Genomic DNA, 20,208 nt, shown 5'->3' on the forward strand with positions numbered 1-20,208 from the left:
TCCTATCAAATAAAAGAATGGGGGAAAAAGGAAAGAAAATAAAAAGAAAAGAAAAATGAACACAGGGAGCAGTGAGGCAAGTACCAAGTGAGGCAAGCAGTTGGGCAAGTACCAAGCCCCAGTGACGACCCTGGTGGCGATACAAATTTTACAAAGTCATTTTAGAGCAGTGAAGCCCCAGCAACAACCGCCCTCCCCAAATATATACATAAAAATTTAGAAGGAAAGTTCATCTCCAAAGGTAAAAGGAAGAAAACTAAGGTTACTAAGACATTTTGACTTTTGATATAAATAATTATCATTATCCACTGCTACTGAATTATACATTAATAATGGTTAAGATAAAAAATCACATTCTTTGTATTTTGCCACATACACACATACAAAGGCTTTTATAGATTAAAACACAGAGGGTTAGAAAGACTTTGATATGTACTACAAAGTTCCCAAAGATATGTTTTTGGTTACAAAGAATACAGTACCCCCCACCCTCATCAGTTTTAAACCTCCTCAACTGTTATGAGCAGTTGTCAAACACTGTACCTACTTCAAAAGACTCTGTACACTAATTAGCATCTATCTACAAGCCATTTCTTATTTTGTTATCTTCTCCTTAAGATGATTCAGCACTCAGAATCTTGATCCTAGACTAGGCTCCACCTAATGTAGGTAACAGCTTCTTCCCTCTTTTTACTCATGACTTAAAAACATAGCTGCAAGCAAAGAAAATACCAGGGGGGAAATATTAGTCACAGGAAAATGCTAAGGAAACATCAACTAAAACTTATCTCGACAATTAAATACAAACAAGTAGAAATTAAAGTAATATTAATGCTTGTGTTAGATAACAAAAGGGATAAATAGCAGTAACAGCTAATCAGCTAATGAATCACATCAGAATAATTAGAATAGTGAACTTTTACATCAGCAAGCTATTTTTATTTACCATCTACTTAAAAGACATGCAAAATCTCAGAAACAACAAGTGTTGATAAGGGTGTGGAGAAAAAGAAACTGGTAAATCACTGATAGGAATGTAAATTGGCACAACTTTCATGGAAAACAGAATGGAAAGTCTTTCAAAAATTAAAATAGGGGGCTGGGCGGTAGCACACCTGATTGTGCACACACATTACAATGCGCTAAGACCAGAGTTCAAGTCCCTAGTCCACACTTATGGGGGGAAGCTTCATTAGTGGTAAAACAGTACTACAGGCGTCTTTCTCCCTCTTTAGCTCCCCTCCCTCTCAACTTCTCTCTGTTGTATCAAACAAATAAAATTAAATTAAAATTAAAATATAAGGGCTGGGCCATAGTGTGCCTGGCTGAGCATACATGCCAGAACATGCAAGAACCTTGGGTTCAAGACACCAGTTTCCACCTGAAGGGGGAAAGCTTCACAAGAAGTGTAGTAGGTGGGGGTCAGGCAATAGCACAGTGGGTTAAGTGCATGTGGTGCAAAGCGCAAGGACCAGCCTAAGGATCCCAGTTGGAGCCTCTGGCTTCCCACCTACAGGGAGCTGTGAAGCAGGTCTGCAGGTGTCTATCTTTCTCTTCCCCATCTCTCTTGATTTCTCTTTGTCCTATCTAACAACAATAACATCAATAACAACAATATTAACCACAGCAATGATAGGAAAAAATAGCCTCCAGGAGCAGTGGATTCATAGTGCAGGTGCTGAGCCCCACCAATAACAATGGAGGCAAAAAAAAAAAAAAAAAAAGAACTGTAGCAGGTGTCTCTTTCTTCTTCCCTCTCAATTTACCTCTGTTTCTATCCAATTAAAAAAAAATACCTTATGATTCAACAGTGTTACTCTTAGGTATTTTTCTAAAAGGCATGGAAAACATTAATTTGAAAGGCTACTTGCAGTCTTGTGGTTATAGCTGCATTATTAACAGTAGTCAATATATAGAGTCAACCTAAATGCCCATCCATTAATAAACTATTTTGGGGGGTGGGTAGGTGGTGGTGCACCTGGTTGAATGGACATGTTACAATACTCAGGCACCTGGGTTCCCAGCTGCAGGAGGAAAGCTTTGAAAGCGGTAAAGCAGAGATGCAGGTTTCTGTCTCTATTCCTGTCTTCCCCTTCCCTCTTGATTTCTCTCTGCCTCTATTCAATAAAAGATTTTTTTTTCTTTTTTTTTTTAATATTTATTTTTTTATTCCCTTTTGTTGTCCTTGTTGTTTTATTGTTGTAGTTATTATTGTTGTTGTCGTTGTTGGATAGGACAGAGAGAAATGGAGAGAGGAGGGGAAGACAGAGAGGAGGAGAGAAAGACAGACACCTGCAGACCTGCTTCACCGCCTGTGAAGCAACTCCCCTGCAGGTGGGGAGCCGGGGTTCGAACCGGGATCCTTATGCCGGTCCTTGTGCTTTGCGCCACCTGCGCTTAACCCGCTGCGCTACAGCCCGACTCCCTCAATAAAAGATATTTTTAAAAAGAAACTATTTTCATGAAACTATTTATCTTCTATTTATTTTAAAAAGATTTATTTATTTATGATGCAGACACACCCACACACCCACACCCCGCTGCCTAAAATTCACTCTGACACATGCAGTCAGGGGATTGAAATAGGGATTCCATGCTTCTAAGTTCACTTCACATTTATGTATTTTATTATTTTCAATTAATTATTATTGATTTAACACTGCTTTATATAATTGTAAGATTTCAGGGGTATAGTTTCACACTTTCATGTGTATGTCCAACTCACTATCAAATTTCCTGTGCCCCTTACCTCCAATAAGTTATGGTTTATATACTCAATAGGTTTATATACTTAGAGGTTTGAGAGACAGCATAATGGTTATGCAAAGACCTCTCATGCCCAAGGATCTGAGGTCCCTGGTTCTATCCCTAGTACCACTTTATAGTGCTCAGCCAGAGCTGAGCAGTGCTCTGATTTCTGTGTCTGTATCTTTCCCTCCGTATGTCACTCATTAAAATAAAAAAATAAAATATTTAAAAAAGAATATTACTTAGCTATTACAAAGATGATATTGTGTCTTTTGTGATAAGACAGCTAGAGCTTGAAGTGACTGAGGTGAAAAAGTTAGGAAGTGAAAAATAATCCCTAGTTTCACATGAGGAATATAAATAACCAAAGCCAAAACACTGGCAGACACAACAAAAAAGTAACTCTTAGACTCTGAAAAAATGTGGTTACCATAAGGAAAGGGGAAGGAGGTACGAGGAATGTGTAGGAGTCATTATGACAGTGGGATTACACTTAAATTTTGGCAGTGGGTACACTAAGGCTGATAGAGGTGTGAAGTTGTACTTTTGAAAACTTGATAATATTTTAAACTGATGAGAAATCAATAAAGTATGAATTAAAAATATTTTTAAGGGAGGCTGGGGGGTCAACATACTCTGCCACTTGAGGAAGACTGTTCCTGAAGTGAGTGCAGTCTAGAATGTTCCTAGCTATGACCACAGAGCTCAGACCTACAGGGATATAGAGATTGCACAGGCTCCTGTGCAGAATATAGGCCCCAGATCAGATCTATGGGCTTTACAGTTAACAGTATTTATATACTTTCCCATATTTGGGAGCTACTCTCTTCCCTTATCCAGCTTTCTAGTCGTATTTTCAAATCTGACACCATCTACCCAGACAATACTTTTAGCCCACTTGGATGTTAGCCGTTGGGCTAAGGCAAAAATTGCTAAAGTCACGGGTCCCTTGGAATATACCTAAAATAGACTTCCTAGCATCTTCCAAAATGGAGACCCCAAATCTCATCTGCTATATTCCTACCTTTAGATTCCTGATTATTAAACAATTTGTTCTGCTTTTTATCTTAATGCTTTTCAGCCACCAAGTTGCAGATGCTCCCATGATGTCAACCTGACTTCCTTGGGCAGACTACCTATCCTGGAACCCCACCTCTCCAGAGCCCTGCCCCACTAGGGAAAACCAGAAATAGGCTGGGAATATGGATTGTCCTGTCAATGCCCATGTCCAGATGAGAAGCAATTACAGAAGCCCGACCTCCCACATTCTGCATCCCATAACGATCCTGGGTCAGCATGCTCCCAGAGAGATAAAGAATAGGAAAGTTTCCAATGGAGAGGATGGGATATGGAACATTGGTGGTGGAAAATGTGTGGAATTGTACCCCCTTATCCTATGGTCCTGTTGATCATTATTATATCAATAAAAATATTTTCATCTATAGTAATCTTTTTCTGTATTATTTTTGCAGGAGTTTGATATCAAGGTTATACTGGCTTCCTATAAAGTATTGAGGACACACACCTTCTTTTCCCACAATGAAGTAGTTTAAATAGCATAAAAGCTCTCTGTTCTTTGAAAAAACTCACTTTATGGGGTTAAAGAGCTTTTTTAAAAATTATATTTTTATTAGTGATTTAAAAGTGAGTTACTCTCTTTTCAGCCACCAGGTTCCAGATGCTAGCATGATGCTGACCAGACTTCCCTGGACAGAAAACCCTACTAATGTGCCTTGGAGCTCTGCTTCCCCTAAGCCCTTCCCCACTACGGAAAGAGAGAGAGTATGGATCAACCTGTCAGTGCCCATGTTCAACGGGGAAGCAATTACAGAAGCCAGACCTTCAACCTTCTGCATCCCACAATGATCTTGGGTCCATACTCCCAGAGGTTTAAAGAGTAGGAAAGCTATCAGGGGAGGGGTTGGTATACGGAGGTCTGGTGGCGGGAATTGTGCGAAGCTGTACCCCTCTTATCCTATGGTTTTGTCAATGTTTCCTTTTTATAAATAAAAAATTTAAAAAAAATAAAATTGAGTTACAAGATATGAGGGGTATACTTCTACACCACCCCAATCACCAAATTCTGTATCCCCACCTCTCTCTAGCAGTAACTGTTACAGTTCTCCCAAGGTCACAGATACAGGTTGACTATATATATATATATATATATATTTTTTTTTTTTTTTCCCAAGTTCATGTTCTCTATATTCCACATGAGTGAAATCATCCAGTAGTTGTCTATCACTCCCTTACTTATTTTATTAATCACTGCCAGTTCCATCCATTTTGTCCCAAAAAACACAAGTCTTTATTTTAACTACTGAATAGAACTCCATTGAGTATATGTCCAATAATTACTACTACCATGTTCCATAACAACAACAACTATTACTACTACTACTTATTCTCCTCTTCTTCCTCTTTCTCCTACTCCTGTTTTGTATTTATGAGACTCAAATGAGCAATCTTTATTCCACTGCTAAAAGCCTTCCCCCCTCACCTAAATATTTTTCACTGGGCTTTTTATCATCCCAGACATTTAAAACTATTACTCAAGAAAATGAAAAAAAAAAAAAGCACCATGTGGGTCATTTGGGCAAAGATATATGATCCCATGTGGAAGCTAATGTCCATTTTAATTTACTTCTAAGGCTCGATGTTTACTTGCAGTTAAAGAACATTTTACACACCCCTAAATTACTATAATTATTATTGTTTTTGCCACCAAAGTTATCGATGGGGTTCTGTGTCTGCATGATGATTTCACTGCTCCTGGTGGTCATTTTTTGTATTTTTTTTAATAGATAAAGAGATATAGAGGGGGGACAGATCGTGAGGGGTAGAGAAAGGGAGAGACTGTTCCCTGAGGCCTTCCTCCTCCTCTATTTTTATTTTGTTCCTGGTAAAAAGAATGAAACGGAGAGAGAGGGGAAGGGAAAAAGATACTTGCAGCACTACTTCACCACTTGTGAAGCTTCCCCTTACAGGTGGTGAGCTGAGGGCTTGAACCTGGCTCCTCACTCATGTTAATGTGTGTGTTCCACTGTGTGAGCCATCGCCAAGCCACTAAAAATTAATTTTTCATAGATTAGACTATAAATTAAACCTTAAATATCTAGCTATTCACACAACACTTGCATCCTTCTACAACACACTTTTTCTTCTAGCGTTTGCCTACAACACACTAATATCCATGTACTAACAGCAAACTATTAGCTGGATAAAAAAAAAGTAGGTTTTGCCCAGCAACAAACAACCCCATTAAAAGATGGGGGAAAGACCTGAACAGACACCGCATCAAAGAAGATACTCAGATGACCAAAAGGGATATGAAAAATTCTAGGTAGTCCGGCGGTAGCACAGCGGGTTAAGCGCACATGGCGCAAAGCTCGAGGGCCTGCTTAAGAATCTGGGTTAGAGCCCCCAGCTCCCCACCTGCCAGGGAGTAGCTTTATAGGCAGTGAAGCAGGTCTGCAGGTGTCTGTCTTTCTCTCCCCCTCTCTGTCTTCCCCTCCTCTCTCTACTTCTCTCTGTCCTATCTAACAAAGACGACATCAATAACTACAACAACAATGAAAAACAACAAGGGCAACAAAAGGGAAAACAAATAAATATTTTTTAAAAAGAAAAATTCTCAAAATCTCTGATTATTAGAGAAATGCAAATAAAGACAACAATGAGATACAATCTCACCCTTGTGAGAATGGTCTACATCAATAAGGACAGAAATAGTATGTGCTAGTGAGGATGTAAAGATAAGGGAAGAACATTTCTACATTACTGACGGGAATAGAAATTAGTGCACCTACTATGGAAAACAGTTTGGAAATTCCTTAAATGAAAAATAAAAATAAAACTATCATATGAGCCAACAATTCCTCTCCAAGATATCCTAGTCAAAGAATACACACACACACACACACACACACACACACCACCACCACCACCACCACCACCACCACCACCACCACCACCAATAACAACAACAAAGAAAAAACCCCACAGCTATCTAAAAAGATCAATACACGCTCATCAGTGGCAGTGCTATTTGCAATAGTCAACATTTAGAAACAACTCAAGTGTCCAACAACAGATGAGTGGGTAAAGAAGTTGTGGCATATATACACAATATAATATTAACACAGTTGTAAAAAACAATGATATATTCTCCTTTGCTACAGCATAATTGGAGCTAGAAGGAACTTTGTTAATGAACTAAGTCAAAAGGATATGAATGAATACTGAGAGTTCTCAGTCACAGATGGAATTTAAGAAGCAAAGCAAAGGAGAAATACAGGGTGAATCTTCAGTGGACTATAGTATATTTCAACAGATTTAGGGGGAATCTAAGGGGGAAAGAAAGATTACTAAGGGGAGATAGGATACTTTACTCCCTATGGTGAAACTGGAAGATAATTTGGCAGAGTGTGAAATGTACAGATTACCTTATCTTAGGGAATGTATTCGTGTGATAACAATCCTGTGAACTAACATTTCCTCAATAAAGTGATACTGATATTGTTAGGAAAAAAAAGTCAATTTTGTTGGATGATTTGTCTTCCTTAGAAATTAGTCCTATTGTAATACACACATACTTGGACTACAGTAATGATTTTCACATCATACTAGGTAAATAAAAGTAAGCTGAGCTTGTTCTCCCTTATTATGGAATAACCACTGGAATCTAACTGAGAAGAATGCCAGCTTGGTTATTACCTCTAAAGCAAGAAAATTTCCCAACAAAATTAGGAAGCTAACAACAGCAAAGCGAAACACATGCTTTATAGAGTTTCACTCTTGGTTTCTTTCAGGGCATAGAAGAACTTGTCAGTGTATAAGTATCACCTTTCTTCCATTAAAAAAAATTATTTATTTATTTATTATGAGACCAAAAGAAAGAAGAGAGGCACAACACAGAGAACAAAGACCAGAACACTGCTTAGTTCTGGTATGAAGTGGTGGTAGGGATTGAACCTGCTACCTCTGGGGTCTTGTGCATGCAAGTTGGTGCTTGAACATTCTGAGTTAACCCTAGTCATTTTTTTCTCTTCTATAACTGGAGCAGAAAGAAAAGCATAGCAATACATTTTATTATCAGCCTCCAGATAGATGCAGTTTTATCCCATCCTAAGAAGGGGTAGCAGTTAAAAAAGAAAAAAAAGATCAGTATCAACATAGCTGATGTTTTAGTTTTGGACATTACTCATTACTGTTATCTCAGGCCTCTTCATCTATTTAGGCTCTAAAACACTTTGCTTTTTAAAAGTTTTGCACTTTGTGTGACATAGCGTTGATGTTTTAAGAACAATATATTTTCAGATCAAGATGGTTTCATGAGTAAATTCTCTCAGACCTTGAAGACAGCTAGCTTTTATGTTACTCAAACTACTTCAGAGCGGAAAAAGAATGGGCTCGTCTCAGTTCTTTTCAGAAAACCAGCATATGACTTTACTATCAAATTCTGTAAAAAAGTAATGCAGGAAAAAATGGCTATGAATGAAACTCAATTACTGATTTAAATTAAAATATTACCAAAATGTAATCTATATATCTAAGTAGCACCATGACTAAAGTATACAGTTGGCTCCCAAGCTGGAACTCTACTAAAGTAATTCACCATCTTAAGAGCTCTAGCAAAAAAAGTACAATATAGATTATGAGAAAAGAAAATCACCTACCAAAATCCATGCCCCTTTTACACCTGTCACTGTCTAGTCTACACTCTTCCTAACGCCTGGCTTCCCAGGGTGGGGGGTTTGCTTTTGCTTTCCGCCCGGCTACCCATTCTCATCAGGACTCTCGGGGAAGTTACCTAACTTTTCATTGACAAGGCTATGCAGGCTATGCTGACACCCCACAGGAAAGCAGAGAGCGGGAATTGTGCAACAACCAGGAGAAACAACTGAGAGAATCTACTGAACAGGCTTTTGAAAGAGTAGTTCTAGCTTCTGGAAAGCGGAGCCTGGAGTGAAGGGAGTCTAAGATACCACTCCAGGAGAGTCCACTGCTGCTCACCCTGACGGCACAGGCCAGGTTTCCAGCATTCGCGGCAAGGAAAGTTAAGTCAGTCCGAGCAACCAAAGCGGAGGCAAGCGATCCCACTTCCGCGCTGCGCGGGCCGCGGCCGCAGCACAGACACCCCTCCCCGCAACGCTTCGCTCGGAGCTGCGGACCCCGGGGGCTCTCCTGCTGTCAAATCCCAACCCTACTCAGATCTAGTTGTCTCCTCTGCATTTCTCACCTAGAGGCGCCCACACTAGCAGGGCACCCCTCTAGCTCACAGAAACAAGCTCGCTGTCGCCGTGAACGACAGATTTGAACAACTTGATCGCGAAGTTTCTTACTCACAGTCAGGGATTTCGGCTCGGGCGCTCACGCCTCCAGCTCTTGGTGCGGGGCAGAGTATCTCCCGCCGGAAGTTGTTTTCCTTTCCAGTTCAGAGGGCAGCGCCAGCGCGGAGCCATTAACCCTTCAGCCTCCACCCTTCGGCCCCTCTCCCGCTTTTCAAGCCCCGCCCATCCAAGCCCCGCCTTGTCGCGTAAGAAAAACAAACCGGGAGGAAAGCGTGGCGCGGCAAGTTTAAAGGTCACTCGCGGGTCGGGAGTAGCTTTTTGCTAAACAGTGAATAAATAGATAAATTAACGTCCCTTTGTGGATCGGCGTACGCACTTCGGCGGCGGAGGGAATTGTTAACACCTTTCCATTCCTAGAATTTCCTGGAGTTTGGCGCAATCTGTGGTGAAGCCCAGGAAAGTGAATGATTATAGCAACAAACCCTCATGAATAGGATTAAAATGTGATTCAAATCTACATAGTGAACCCCACATACACACCCCCCCCCCAGTTTAGTAACTCACACCTTTACTGGATGAACAAAGTTGAATTCTTTGAAAAAGACCTCATCAAAAACTATAAACATACTAAGGATAATGAAGTACTAATTTGATAGTCAAGATTTAAGTGAGCATGAATACTAGTTACTGTTGTTGTTAGCTAGAGCATAGTTTATATCCATAGATTTGATGAAATTTGCAAAGTTGAGAGTTTCTTTTTTAATGATGGTCAAGCCATGTCCAAACAAGCCTTCAGTTGATGATTCTTTCTCCTGAAAAGTTCAGGCCTGACTCTGTAGTTCTTCAGTTCTTTTGTCACATGGTCCCATATAAGTTAGAAACTGTCTCCACAGAGAAGTCTAGCATCTTACTCCTCCCACTAGTCAGAAGAATTAGGTTCTATCTGTCCCAAATTGCTCCTATGTTTCTTAGTCATAGCTATTTGTGCTTACTTCCTTAGGCTGGCGTATCCAAGGGTTAAAAAAAAAGTCTGTCTGGGAGTATGGACCGACTAGTCAACGCCCATGTTCAGCAGGGAAGCAATTACAGAAGCCAGACCTTCTACCTTCTGCGACCCTGGGTCCATGCTCCCAGAGGGCTAGAGAATGGGAAAGCTACCATGGGAGGGGGGGGATTATGGGGATTGGGTGGTGGGAATTGTGTGGAGTTGTACCCCTTCTACCTTCTACGACCTTCTACGACCTTCTACCTTCGACCTTCTACGACCTTCTACCTTCTACGACCTTCTAGCCAGACCTTCTACCTTCTACGACCCTGGGTCCATGCTCCCAGAGGGCTAGAGAATGGGAAAGCTACCATGGGAGGGGGGGGGATTATGGGATTGGGTGGTGGGAATTGTGTGGAGTTGTACCCCTTCTACCTTATGTTTTTGTTCACTAATCCTTTCTTAAATAAAAAATTAAAAAAAAAAAGTCTGCTAAATTGCAATGCATTTTTCTTGGCTGTTTTGAATATTGGGTTTATTTTAAAGTCAAAGCCAAAACAGTTAAAAAGACTTTCAAGCAAACAAGAAACTTCTTGTTCACAGCATTGTGATCAGTTGTTCAGGATCTCTTTCCTCCTTCCTTCCATCCTTTATCCTCTCTCTCACTCTCTCTTTTTCCTGAAGATTATCACTGGGGCTTGCTCAATGCCTGCAAATGTCTACCCATTCTTGATGTCTTGATGTGTGTATGTATGTAAAAGGGAGAGAGGGAAAGACAAAGATTGACATTCCAGCACTGCTCTACCTCTTGGGAAGTTTCTCTTTTGCTTGTGGGGACTGGGTACTTGAAACTGGTGAATAGCATTCTTACAAGTAATTGGGTTAATTCATTAAATAATTTAATTGAATTAATATAACATATTTCAAATTTATTATTTATTTCATTACTTTTGATAGAGACACAGAAACAGAAAGGGAAGGAAGATAGAGAAGAAGAGAGACACGCAGCATTGCTTCATCACTTGTGAAGCTTCCCTCTTGCAGGTGGGGATCAGGGACTTGAACTGAGATCCTTGAGCATGGTAACATGTGTGTTCCACCACATATGCCACCACCCAGCCCCTACATTACTTCTTTTGAAAATCATTTATTTTTTTTAGAGCAGCTATGGTTTCACAGCAAAAGCTGAAAGGATGATATGTAGATTTCTCTTATACTCATTTCCTCACACACTTACATAGTGTCTTCCTTTATCAACAACCATCCCTATGGTAGTGGTACGTTCGATCTATAGTGGTGAACCTACATTTGCATATGATTATCCCCCACAGTCCACAATATTCACTGGGGTGTATGCATAATGCTATGATGTGTGGGTTTGGGCAGAAGTATAATGATAAGTATTCATCATAATATATGAGCAATTTCACTATCCCAAGTCCCTCTGCTCACCTATTCATCCCTCTCCCTCTAGTCCCTGGAAGCTATGGTTTTACCTTTTCCAGAATGTCACATAGTTGGAATCATAAAAATGTTAACTGTTTTGGATTGACTTTTTTTCACCCCTTAAAATATTTAATTTATTTATTTTGGATAGAAACAAAGAAATTAAGAAGGAAGGGGGAGACAGAGAGGGAGAGAAGGAGAGGGCTGAGCTGTGGCACATCCAGTGAAGCACACATATCACCGTGTACAAAGACCCAAGTTTGAGTCCCTGCTCCCCACCTGCAAGGGGGACTCTTCACAAGTGGTGAAACAGGTCTGCAGGTGTCTTTCTTTCTCTCTCCTTCTCTGTCTCCACTCCCCACTCATATTTCTCTCTGTCCTCTAAAAGCAAAAAGGAAAAAATTAGAGAACACCTGAAGTACTGTTTCATGGTTTGTGAAGCTCCCCCACCTCATCTCACAGGTGAGGACTGGGGGTTTGAAGTAGGGACCTTGTGCATGGTAATGTGTGTGCTCTACCAGGTATACCACTGCCCAGCCCCCAATTGAGTTCTTTCACTTAGTAATATGCATTTGAGTTTCTTCCTTCATGTTCTCTCTTGATTTGATAGCTCATTTCCTTTTAGCACTGAATAATATTCCATTGCTTGGAGGTACTGGTTTATTCATTTAGTTGCATTTAGGACATCTTGGTTACTTCCAAGTTTGGACAATTATAAAGAAGACTGCTGTAAATATCAGTGTACAGGTTTTTGTGTGGGCATATGTTTTCAACTCCAATGGGTAAATAACAAGGTGTATAACTGTTGGATTATATGGTAAGAGTATATTTAATTTTGCAAAAAGCTGCCAAACTGTTTTCCAAAAAATCTGTACCATTTTGCATTTTCATCTTCAATGAATGAGAGTTTCTATTGCTCACATCTTGGTCAGCATTTGGTATTGCTGGTGTTCCAGATTTTGAACAATTTAACAAGTGCTTTGTACATTGTACAAAGTGCAAGGACCTGCATAAGAATCTCAGTTTGAGCCCTTGTTTCCCACCTGCAAGGGGCACTGAGTAATGGTAAAGAGATAAAAATATAAATGGTAAACAGATCAAAATAGAAATGGTAATATATATATATATATATATATATATATATATATATATATATATATATAATAGGAATGGTAAACAGCTCAAAATATAAAATGTTCTTTGAGAATCTGATGGTTAAGGAGCCAGGCAGTGGCACACCCAGTTGATTGCACATTGTACAAAGTGCAAGGACCTGCACAAGAATCTCAGTTCAAGCCCTGATTTCCCATCTGCAAGGTGTGTGTTTTTCTCTCTCCCTTTCTTCTCTCAAGTTCTCTCTGTCCTATCTAATGAGTGGTGGGAGGAAAAAAATGGCCATGAGGTGCAGTGGATAACCTTGGAAGTAAACAAAAAACCAAAAACAAACAATGAAAAAAGAAATTAATGGTTAGTTCTGAGATCAGTAGTCTGTAGAAATCTTGACTCCTGGAAAGCTGTCTAGATCTAGTCAGTGAAGGTCCTAGGAATAAAACAATCAGCAATAGGACTGACTTCCATAGCATCAGAAAACTTCAGCACAATTTGCTGGCCTGAAGTATTGGACTACATAATACTGGCATAATACTGACATGAAAATCAGAAGGTAATTCAAATGCTGAAAAAGTATATGTCAACCAAGAATTCTATAACTAACAAACTATTCTTCAGAAATAAAGGCAGAATGAACATATTCTGAAATAAACAAAAACTTAAGACTGAAGGGATTCATTGTGAATGGATTTTCCCCAAAAGAGATTTTAAATTTCTTTATTAACTTTATTTATTTATTGGACAGAGACAGCAAGAAGTTGAGAGGAAGGGGGAGATAGAGAGGGAGAGAGATAGAGAGATACATGCAGCTCTACTTCACTGCTTGCAAAGCTCTCCCCTTGTAAGTGGGGACCACCTGGCTTGAACCCAGGACCTTGTGCATTCAGCTAGGTGTGCCACCACCCAGCCCCTATAAGAGATTTTAAAGGGCATCTTTCTGGAGCAAATAAAAGGCATTAAACCATTATTCAAAACCAAATAACAAAATAAGGAACTTTGGTAAAGGCAACTGCCTAAGTAAATATAAAAATTAGTATTATTACATTTTTGGTATGTAACATCTTTAAGTCTTCATTTGTTTTATTTATTTTGGATATAAAGAGAGGGAAATTAAGATGGACGGGGGGTACTGGGAGAGATACCTGTAGCACTGTTTCACCACTTGTGCACATGGGGACAGGGGTTTGAACCTGGGTTCTTGTGGACTGTAATATGTACACTCAACCTGATGCACCGTCACCTGGCTCCTGTGACAACTTTATTATACAATTTTAAAGGCAGATGATTAAAAAGGCAAATGCTTAATTGTGACATTAAGTCTATGTTAATAGGCACACAATAGATAAAATGTAACTTGTGGCTATGCTAACATAAAGGAAGGGGTTAAACTCACAGGAGTAGAGTTTTGTATATTTTTGAAGCTAAGTTGATACTAATTTATATTAGAGTCTTACAAGTTTAGGTTGCTAATTTTAATTAAGTGCAATGTCTGTGGTGGCCACTAAAACAATGTATAAAAAAAGACATAAAAGAAAAGGAGAAGAGGATAAATGGTACACAGGAAAGAATCAGTTCAGCACAAAAGAAGGCAGTAATGGGAAGTGAGGAAAAATAATAAAAGGCATCAAAATAAAATAACATAATGATGTAAGAATTTCTTATCAGTTAAATAATTTTAAAAAACTGGATTAATCTCTCCAATAAAAAATACAGAACACATAATGCAACACAATTAAGCTGTACTCAATATATAAGCTTGCTTTAGATTCAAAGACACAAACAAGTAAGTTGAAAGTAAAAAGATGAAAAAAGATTTTCTTTGAAAATAACCAAATGAAAAATGCAAAGAATATGTTAATATCAGACAAAATAGTTTGTAAATAGAAAACTGTTGCAAAAGATATATATTGATAAAAAGGTCATTCATCAAGAAGACATAACATATAACAATTATACATAGTGAACAGTAGGACCATTAAATTTATGAAGAAAACATTCTCAGAATTGAAGGGAGAAACAGAAAGTACTGCAACTTGAACAGAACCTTCACCAAAGAAGAGATTCAAAAGGCCAATAGACATATGAGAAAGTACTAGAAGTCTCGAGAAAAACAAATAAAGACAGCAATGAGATACCACTTTATACTTGTGGAAATGACATATATTAGAAAGAACAGAAACAGTTTTTCTCTTGGGGATTTATCAAAAGGAAACAAGAACACCAATCCAAAGAGATCTGTGTATAGCTATGTTCATAGCAGCACAGTTCATAAAAGCTCAAACTTGGAAGCAACATAGATGCCCAACAAGAGATGAGTGGCTAAGAATGTTGTAATACACACACACACACACACACACACACACACACACGAATACTATTCAGCTGTTAAAAAGCCATGAAATAATTTCCATTTCTTCACCTTGGATAGAACTTAAAGGAATCATGCTAAGTGAGACAAGCCCCCCCACCAAAAAAAAAGGACAAATATCAGATTATCTCACTTAGAGTCCAAATTGTGAACTCTCATATATTGCTGTGGAAATGGAAAAATATTTCAACTGTTGTGGTTGAATTTGGTGGTTCCTTTAAAAAGCTAAGTATATGGAGAAGAAATTACAGAGGCCAGACCTTCCGCCTTCTGTGCCCCATAAAGAATTTTAGTCCATACTCTCAGAGGGGTAAATATTAGGGGAAGATGACTAGAGGGCTCTAATTTCCCATTCCATCAGGACCTGGAGAGAGAGGAGGGGAAAAAAAAAAAAAAAGGAAGGACACCTAGAAGTAGTAGGTGTGACTTAGAAAGGCAAAGAAGGCAGGACCATAGAAAACAATGGGCAAATATATATAAATATAGATAGATAATGGAGAAATAATAGTCACCCCATATCTTGGGAGAACGAATACAGTTTCCAATGGAGGGGATGGAGACACAGAACTCTGGTGATGGGAAACGTGTGGAATTATACTCCTTTTATAATTTTGTAAATCAATTAGTGTTGAATCACTAATACAAATATATTCATGAAAAAAAGCTAAGTGTGGAATCACCATATTGATTCTACAATATCACTGCTAGGTATATATCCCAAAGAACTAAAACATTGGCATGGGAGGTAACTTAGAGCACAGGACTTGATTAAGGTACCAGGTTCTATCTTGTGTCTACATATTGCTAAAGGTCTGACCACTTTCATTCTTTCATGAAATGAGAAATTGAAAACAGGTGGTCAAGTAAATATATATACATACATGACTATAATAGCATATACAGTGAACAAAATGAAATAGTGCAAGTATCCTAATTATAAAAGTGTAATATACATTAGAATATTATTTAATCATAAAAATGAATGACTTGTTAGAGGCCGGGCATTGGAACACCTGGGTAAGGGCACATGTCACTGTGCTCAAAGACTTATAGGCTCATTTGAGGCTCATTCCCCATCTGCAGAGAGGAAGCTTCCCAAGCAGTGAAGCAGCTACTATAGGTGTCTCTGTTTCTTTTCCTCTTTATCTCCTTCTCACTTCTCAATTTCTGTCTGTCCTATCAAGTAAAGGAAAAAATGGCCACCTGGAGTGGTGGATTTCTCATGTAGGCACTGAGTCCCACTGATAACCCTGGTGGGGGAAAAAGAATGACATGTTGATACAGGCTACACCATGACTGAATCTCAAAAACTGTTATAAGAAATAGATAGAAAATTCATGTATTATTTAACATTAATATGAAATATCTAGAAGAGATACATATATAGAGACAGAACACGTGTGATTGCTCAGGATTGAGGGGAGCAGGAAACGCAGAGCATCTGCTTAATGGTTTTCCTTTTAGGCTGATAATAGTGCTTTGGAATGAGACAGAGATAGTGGTTGGACAACACTGTAGCTGCACTAAGTGCTGCTAAATTTCTTATTTTATAATGTTTAATATTGTCATGTAGTGTTCAGCCTTTTAAAAAGCAAAGCAGGTAAAACTTTACTGTCCTAGATAACTCTTGGATTAAAGAGGAAATAAAACTACAATTAAAAATCACAGATGCAGTTTTTGCACTCTAGCCCCAAATCTCCCTCAGCTTTAAATGCAAAAAAAAGAATGAATAAAAACAAATGAATAAATATTCAAATGAAAAACAGAGAAAAGTAAAGTAGTTTAAAAATAGGTAGTATGTGGGCTGGAGAAATAGCTCAGTTGGACAGTGTGCTGCTTTGCACATGTACAATGACAATTCTGTTAATCAAGATTTTCTCAGTGAAGTGATACCGAAGTTAAAAAAAAAGATAAGAAGAAAAGCTAATTATTTCTAAAAGAACTAACCATAAAAGTGATTACATAGATATTAATTATGTATGTCCAATAAGGGAAAAAAAGAGAAAATGTAAATGGTTACAATTAATAATGAAAGAGATTATATAGTGTAGTATAGTATAGGATATGATTTAGAAATTATTTATATGACAACATATTTGAACAAATTTAAAGAATCACTTATAAACAAAATAATATTTTAAACTTTGTGGAAAATTGCATAATGTCTGACTAGATGAATGAAAGTCAAATAATAATATTGTTATTGTTATTATTATTATTAATTTATTTTTTTACCAGAGCAGTGCTTAACTCTGGCTTGTGGTAATGCTGGGGATTGAACCTAGGATCTTTGGTGTCTCAATCATGAAGGTGTTTTTGCATAACCATTATGATCTCTCCCTAGCTTCCAATTAAAGTAAAAAATATTGAAACCTTTTGAAAGGATTGCTTACAAAAGTAGGTGTCAAAGTTGGTGTTAGTATCTTTTTAAACATTTCAAGAAGCAGATAATTCCCATTAAATTTTTTTAGGGCATGAAAATTTTTGTGATTTTTATCAGGAATTTGAACTATAGATAATCTCACTTTTGAAAATGAATGCAAAGCCTCTCAGTAAATTTCAGAAATTTCTTTTTCAGCATACATTTTCTTAATATAAATTTTTATAAGAGTTATTAATTTGGACATGTTTTGCATGCCAGTGTTGATTATAAATGAATTATGTTTTGCAACTAGTATTGCAATTATAAGGAGAAAGTTCTGTGCATAAAACATAGAAGCAATTGTTTTGTCTGATGTCTGATTGCTCTGCCTGGAAAGGGTTCCTTGGCTATGCCATATTGTTTTCATTCTTTTCTGTTAATTTGAGTTGTGAGCTGAATTGTGAGCCAAAATAATAAAGGAGAGGTGTCTAAACTTGTGGATTGAAGAGAAAATGAGAAAATGTTTAGGTTTGTTTTGTTTTGATCATTCACCTTATTCTTTTAGCCAGAGAAATTTAAAAAAATATGCTTTATAACTATCAATATACCTTTATTACAGAAACATGATTTTTAGTAACAGAACTTTAAAAAATTCAATAATAGTATTGTGTAGCAGCAAGACATTATATAGTTTAAAGTAGATAAACTACATGACTGTCACTAATGATAAAAAAAAAGTACTGAATACAGTGTAACATGAAGTCTTGATACACCATTAGTAAAGTAGGATTAGAAAGATATTTGGCAGTTATTTGGTTTTTGTAATAAATGTATTTATCTCAGACAAACAGCCAACCTCATTCTTAATGTTAACCACTAGGGAAATTCCCGTTGAGATAAGAACAAGACAAGGCTGATTGCTATTGCTTCTGTTACTAAACACGGTTCTAGGAGATCTAGTTAGTGTTGTGAGAAAATTACCTTAAATAATTGAGGGTAAATAAAGCATCCATATAATAGCTAGATGCAAGATAAGATTATGAAAAAAATGAATTTTTCTAAATATCAGAAAATATCCCTATCAAGACTGCATCCATACCACACATACTGGAAGATAAAATCAAGTATGTTGAAATATATTTTATAATAAAGAATCTGTAGAACCTGCATATTTCTTGAGGCTATAAGCAAAGATCATGTACAGATAAGAAAGATCTCTAAAGATGATGATCATTTCCCTCAAATTAGTGCATAAGTTTTATGAGATTCCAGTGAGAACTTTAAAAAAGAAATTTAGGAGATTTATTTCAAATCCATAAGTTGGTCATTACATTCTTGGTCACAAGAGGAATAACTGACCTTGCTATATAACACACTAGTTGGTAGCTAGCAGAAGCATTGGCAAGGGTGGACAAGGTATTGCTCTAGTTATTTTCTTGCTTAGAAGCAGACTGATGTGTGCAAAGATAGAAGTACATCCTGGAGGGACTGAGAAGAGAGAGCTAGCTTCTTGGATGACTTCACTATTCTGTGATCTGTTTTTTAACCTCTGTTTAGAAAAAAGAAAAAAAAAATGCTGCCTTAATATTGTAAAATGGGAAGGTTGTGGTAACAGAGCCATACTATATATATATAATTTTTTGTTAAGCCTTGGCTATACCAATCACTAGGTGTAAGTTTCTATATCTCTTTTACTCCATCAGACTCAATAAACTGCAGCTATTTATATAACAGCAGTGATAATGATTCTTGGTTTCACTTTTTAAACAACCATTATTTCCTGGGATTATTAAATATTTAAAGAAATATTTAAGAATTTCCCCCATAAATTTTAATGTTGGCTTTGGTGGTAAGAACAAAGTTTAACTGGTAACAGAATAAGACTGGGTTACTATACTTAAGTAAGTATAAATGTTCTAAGATAGAAATTTGTATTTGCCCACAAAGTTAATGCAGAAAAAGATATATTAATTCAAATGTGTTCCTTAGGATAAAATTGCTGAACTAGGACTAATGTTCATAAACACAGGATCAGGCTGGAATTGATCTTTAATAATTTAACAACAACAACAAAAACCCTATGAATATGTGGTTTTAATTTACTTTTCAATTGAGTAAATGATATATCATACAAATTATAGTAAATATGTACATTTTAAGTCTTACATTGTCTATAAAAATTCATTAAAGAAGACATGTTTGAGATATTTACATAAAATGATTTAAGTTGGAAAGAAAATGGAAAAATCCTCATTCTAAAATTTCCTTGAGTCTTGGCAAGTGAGTCCATTTTTTAAAGGTAAAATTTCCAACTATGACAATGAATAAAAGGGCATTACTGAATCACTGAATCATGTCATAAATTACTCACTTAGTTGAAGCAAGAGAAGAGCAAAATTCCAGCACTTGAGTTTAAGACATCAGATCACTTTGTTAGGTTGATAATGAGTAGGAGCTACTAAAATCTTTGTTACCTCTTCTCCAGGTTACAAGTCTTCTTTCTTAGATTATTCTTCTTAAAAAAAAAAAGTAGACAATTGCACGGCCTGGAAGCTTAAACTACAGGCTCTCGCAATATTGTCTTAACTGTCCTTAGCTCTCCCATATGTTAACAGGGAACTTCCACTGAGAAATCCCCTAACTTGAAGACTTCCTTATTTGTAGTTACCTACAGCCAATCATGGCAGGATATTGAAATGAAGCAAAGTCTACCAGAAAACATTCTGTGAACCACCCGTGACTATGACTGTAGCTCTGACTTCCTTTTGAAGCGAAGATACTTAACTTGAATAATTAAGACATTTTTGTAACCCCCCCAAATTATAAACACAAAAATATTTTTGTTCTGTTCATATCATCATGTAAAAATTTTTTAAATAAGTTTATTTGATAAATG

The 20,208-nt window shown here is 37.3% G+C and overlaps 1 protein-coding gene across 5 annotated transcripts in view; it reads right to left on the bottom strand.

Moving 5' to 3' along the window:
- Window positions 1-19,829, bottom strand: part of TANK (TRAF family member associated NFKB activator) — a 106,290-nt gene extending 86,461 nt beyond the window's left edge. Inside the window, exon 1 of one of the 5 annotated variants that reach the window (XM_060177818.1) lies at window positions 19,684-19,829. The gene's annotated coding sequence lies outside the window, so the exon portion shown is untranslated. Of the gene's footprint in view, window positions 1-8,989; window positions 9,246-19,683 lie in introns of those variants that run through there. The other 4 variants (XM_016188454.2, XM_007523776.3, XM_060177817.1 and 1 more) reach the window with 4 other exon arrangements.
- Between the last annotated feature and the right edge of the window lie 379 nt (window positions 19,830-20,208).

This window comes from Erinaceus europaeus, chromosome 18 (genome assembly GCF_950295315.1).
Source record: "Erinaceus europaeus chromosome 18, mEriEur2.1, whole genome shotgun sequence".
NCBI lineage: Eukaryota > Metazoa > Chordata > Mammalia > Eulipotyphla > Erinaceidae > Erinaceus > Erinaceus europaeus.